Source organism: Onychomys torridus, chromosome 2, assembly GCF_903995425.1.
Source record: "Onychomys torridus chromosome 2, mOncTor1.1, whole genome shotgun sequence".
NCBI lineage: Eukaryota > Metazoa > Chordata > Mammalia > Rodentia > Cricetidae > Onychomys > Onychomys torridus.
The window spans coordinates 146,433,147-146,438,358 of NC_050444.1; the positions used below are offsets into that span (position 1 = coordinate 146,433,147).

The window sequence follows — 5,212 nt, forward strand, 5'->3', positions numbered from 1 at the left end:
AGTTTGAGGCCAGCATGGTCTACAGAACAGCCAGGACTACATAAAGAAACCCTGTCTCCAAAAAAACAACAACAAACAAACAGACAAAAACAAAAAATGAATGACATTTTAATACGTACATTCACTTATGCGTGTGTGCACATGTGTGTGCTTTGGAGCACACATACATGCTATAGTATGTACGTGAAGACCAGGGCTCAATCTGCAGGGCCTATTCTCTCCTTTCACTGTGTGGATCGGGCTGACTGAACTCAAGCTGGTGTTGAGAGCCCTAACTTACCAAGTCACTCACCGACCCAAACTTGACCTAATTTCTAAGATCCACCCATATCAGCACAATGTGTCAAACCTCCATTCTTTTTCATTACCAGTAAATCCTATTCCATTCTTGAATACACTGCATTTAGTTTATATGTCTTGTTTGAGTTGTTTCCACCTACCTACTATTCCATTCATGAATACAATGTATTTAGTTTGTATGTCTGCATTTGAGCTGTTTCCACCTACCTACTATTCCATTCATGAATACACTGTATTTAGTTTGTATGTTGACATTTGATTGGTTGTCACCTACCTTAGTCCACTTTGTGCCTGCTACAACAAAATAAGACTGGGAAGACTGTAAAAGAAAAAAAATTTATTAAATGAAACTCAAATTTAACCCAAAAGAAATTGGATTTTTTAATAAAAATTTTCTTTTGAATTGTAATGTGCTATCTTCCCCTTTGGGGGGAAAAGGAATTTTATTACAAAGAAAAACTCTACTCTAGCACAGATTGTATAAATCACCCCCACTAATGATAATATCACTTACTTTGTATTTATCTCATAATGAAACTGGAAAAAAAAAGATAGTTTTCCCAATAATTACCAATTAGTAGAAACATAATAAAAACTGTGTTTGAAACATATTTTACAATTATAATTTCTCAAAGGAAAAAAACAAACAGAAATTTGGCTGGGCAGTGGTGGTGCATCTCTTTAACTCCAGCATTCAGGAGAGAGAGGCAGGTAGATCTCTGAGTTTGAGGCCAGTCTGGTCTACAGAGTGAGTTCCAGGACAGCCAGGGCTACACAGAGAAACCCTGTATCAAAAAAACAAAAACGAATAAACAAACAGAAATTGGTTTCACCAAAGACGAAGACACCTTGGTTCTCTGATGAAGGCTGTACCCCGGCTGCTGCATTCTCTAGACAGGAGAAATACTGTGGTATCACACAGCAGAAGGTCAAAGGACATCAGAGAGCTGAAGCCTCTTTCATAAGATCCTAACTTTAGCTGAAGAGAAGGGAGTCCTCAGGACCTGATGGCCTCTTAACCATGACCCATCTCCTGGGTAACAGTTTCAACACCTGACTTTTGGAAGGAACACGTTTGACGACAGCACCACCTTCTGGTGACTGTGAGTAATGCTGCTATGTTGTGTTTAAGTTTGAAAATCTTTCAGTTTTGTTTGTTTGTTTGTTTGTTTGAGACATGATCAGACTGTAGAACTCTGGCTGGCCTGAAACGTGTTCTGTAGATCAGGCTGGCCTCAAACTCACAGAGATCCACTTGCCTTTGCCACCTGAGTGTGAGCTACTACACCCAACCTTCAATTTTTTAAAAAATACAAATGCTTCTTGAATTTGTGGGTCTTCCTTGTGCGAGGGACATTCAAGTCTTCTCGTATCCCTTCACTTTTAATAAATGTGCCACTAAAGCAAGCAGTGTTGTTTCTGGAAGTACGATTTCCCTAAGTATCTAAGGCGGGCTTTGAACTTGAAGTCCTCCTGCCTCAGCCTCCCTGGTCCTGAGATTGCAGAATTGGGCCTGTTTTGTGGTGTGTTCTCTCTCTCTCTCTCTCTCTCTCTCTCTCTCTCTCTCTCTCTCTCTCTCGCGCGCGCGCGCGCGCGCGCGCGCGCGCGCGCGCGCGTGTGTGTATGTGTGTGTGTGTGTGTGTGTGTGTGAACTTTACATTTACTTAATTATTTGTTTATTGAGACAGTCTCTCTATGTAACCCTGACTATCCTGGAACTCACTCTGTAGACCAGGCTGGCCTCAAACTCACAGAGATCCTCCTGCCTCTGCCTCCAGAGAGCAGGGATTAAAGTGCCACCATGCCCAGCTGGATTTATTTTCTTTATGATTGCTGTGTGTCTGGGTGGTTCGTAGCATTTGTACGGAGGTCAGAGGACAACCTTCAGAAGTCTGTTCCACTGAGTTCTGGGGATCAAACTCCGGTTGTCAGGCCTTCAGGGAAAGTACCTTACCCACTGAGCCATCTTGCTGGCTCCTATGTGTGCATTTTTTGGAGGAATATCAGACTTTTTTTACATAGTTGTTATGTCATTGTTTTGGTGGTTTTTGTTGTTGTTGTTTGGTTTTTCATAACAGGGTTTCTCTGTGTAGCTTTGGAGGCTGTCCCAGAATTCATTCTGTAGACCACACTGGCCAGGAACTCTCAGAGATCTGCCTGCCTCTGCCTCCAGAGTGCTGGGATTAAAGGCGTGCACCACCACTGCCCGGCTGTTGTGTCTTTCTTACATCCCTACTAACATGCCTCCTTGTATTTATTCCTTCCTTCCTATGCCTTGACAATATCTACTTTATTGTTTAGTTGTGTAGCATTGTGATTTTATTTACATTCACCTAATACTCACATAATATGGGCATCTTTTGTGGGTTTCCTGCTTGGTCATTTGAATATCTTCTTTGGAGAAACAACAACTGAACTCCTTTGCCCATTTTCCCCCAAGACAAGGCTTCCTTTGTGTATCTCTGGCTGTCCTGGAACTCACTCTGTAGACCAGGCTGGCCTCAAACTCACAGAGATCTGCTTTCTCTGCCTCCCCAGTGCTGAGATTAAAGGGATGCACTACCACACCCCTGGGGTCCTTTGTTTTCACTGTTGGGTTGGAGGGCTCCTTTATAGAATCTGGAGGAAGTATGCCATGCTACTGGGGGTGGGTTTTGTGGTTTCCAAAGCCCACACCATTTCTAGTGTCTCCACCTCCTGTCTGTGGATCAAGTGGTGAGCTCCAGCACCATGCCTGCCTGCCTGCTTAACGGAATTTTACCAAGGGCCTGCCCTGAGAAAATCCCTCCCAGGGTGCTGGGGAAGTCACTACATCTGGCAGGTTGTCTGAGGGAAAAGAATCTATGTGCACCATGCTCTTTCATCCGTTTATTTCTTTAAGACAAAACTCTATCTATACAGCTTCAGCTCCATCCTCACATTCAGCTCCTCTCTGTACCTACTGGGCCTGTCATAGTCCCGACTAAGCCCCTATGCTTTTGACCTCATCTTCGTCCTCTTCTGTTCCTTCATCCTCCTTATCTGTTCTCCCTTGCTCCTTACCCTTGGCTCTGAGAAACTCTGCCTTCTTCTTTCCTCCCTGGCCTCGCAGCTCTGCCGGGACCAGGAGTTCCGCTCCAGTCTTTACCCACCTGGTTATGCAAAAAGCCCTATTGTCCTCAGCCACTAGGCCTGAAGGCCAGGGATGGTCTGAGCTTCATTTGCACAGGAAACAAAGCTATGTATCTACAGCCAGCCTGTCTCCTAGGCCCTGCTAGGGTTGTTACCTAGTGGATCAGCAGCAGGTCTGAGAAACTAAACTGTTTGTCATCATATGGCCTAATAGTATATGGGTGCACAAGAATCTCATAGCAGAAGACAGCGGATATATATTAAAATCTAAACAACACCAAAAATGCCTTGACTTTTCTAGGTATAGCTTGAATATACAGCTGAATCTCTATAATATATTCTTGCGGCCCACTGCACCTGCTGCCATGCTCCCCACCATGATGGCCAAGGACTCACCCTCTGGAAATATAAGCTCCCAGTAAACTCTTTCTTCCATAAATTGCCTTTGTTAGTTTTTAGGAAGAGTCCTTCCTGAACCTGGAGCTCCATGGACTGGCTGGCCAGTGAGCCCCGGATTCTTCCTGTCTGTCCCCACACCCCCAGTGCAGGATTACAGGTATGCTACTGTGCCCAGCTTTTCACATGGGTGCTGAGGATCTGAACTCAGGTCCTCAGGCTCGCACAGCAAGCATTTTACTAACCGAGCTGCCTCCCTGGATCCCATTCTCCTACCAGATTGTAAGTAAATGCCCAAGCCCATCCCTAGACTAAAACAGACTTCGGTTTGTTTGCTGTTTGTTTGCGACAGGATCTTGCTATGGATTCTAAGTTGGCCTGAATTTACTGTGGAGCCCAGGCTATCCTCAAACTCTCAGCAATCCTCCTGTCTCAGCCCTCCTAGTGTTGGGATTATAGACAAGCACCACGCATTTGGCTCCAACTCAGTAGAGATACCTCTCAGTCCAAGGCCTCAGCATCCAGCATGGCTGCCTTGGCGCCACGCAGCACAGGCTGTCTGAAGCCTTACAGGGAGTCAAGTGGGCCGCACATGCGTACTGGAACGCATGTGGCTACTCCATGCATGCGCATAGATTACATGGCTGGGTGCGCTTTACGCTGTACGCATGCACGGCCCACTCTTTAAAAAGCCGGGGCCATTTTTGCACCGGTCTCTTCTCTCTCTCTTTCTCTTAACCACGTGTGTTTCCCACAGGCCTGTCACGTCTCCTTCCATCCTCTCTCAATAAAAACTCTTCTGTGGATTTGTCGTGTTCAGGACGTTTCCTCTCAGGGTAAGAGCGCCCAATAACCAGCAATGGGGACTGAAGCAGCTGCAACCCTGGAGTTTGCCCCCAGTGAACCTGTGAGGTGTTGGTTTCCCCAGCAACAGTCCAGTGAAATGAGTTAACAGTCCCAAAGCGCAGACTTTTGCTACCTAAGGATTGCAGCTTCCAGAAAGCATTCAGCTACACCTTAGAGCTCAGGGTTTGCTTCCTAGGGACCTAGCCTGACATTTAGCATCAAAAGAGACCTTCAGGGGTGATTTGAGGGTTGTGAAAAGCAACTTGGAAGCAAACAAGTACCTCATGGTTGATGGTAGGAATGAGACTAGCCTTGATGTTTAGTGGGTGTCTTTTTTTCCCCCCCAAGACAGGGTTTCTCTGGCTGTCCTGGAACTTGCTTTGTAGACCAGGCTGGCCTCAGACTCACAAAGATCCACCTGCCTCCTGAGTGCTGGGATTAAAAGCGTGCACCACCACCACCCAGCTAGGCATCCTAATTACTGAATCTTTTACTGATAACGGCCACTGTAGTAGCTTCAGAGAACTCTGAATAGACTTTCTCTACAGTCTTCCATTTC

General features: G+C 45.6%; 1 non-coding gene across 1 annotated transcript; it reads right to left on the reverse strand.

Annotated features, from left to right (window-relative positions):
* Positions 1-1,605: 1,605 nt before the first annotated feature.
* On the reverse strand, positions 1,606-1,707 carry LOC118578973. Its single transcript, XR_004944352.1, has one exon. It is a non-coding gene; the product is annotated as a U6 spliceosomal RNA (small nuclear RNA).
* Between the last annotated feature and the right edge of the window lie 3,505 nt (positions 1,708-5,212).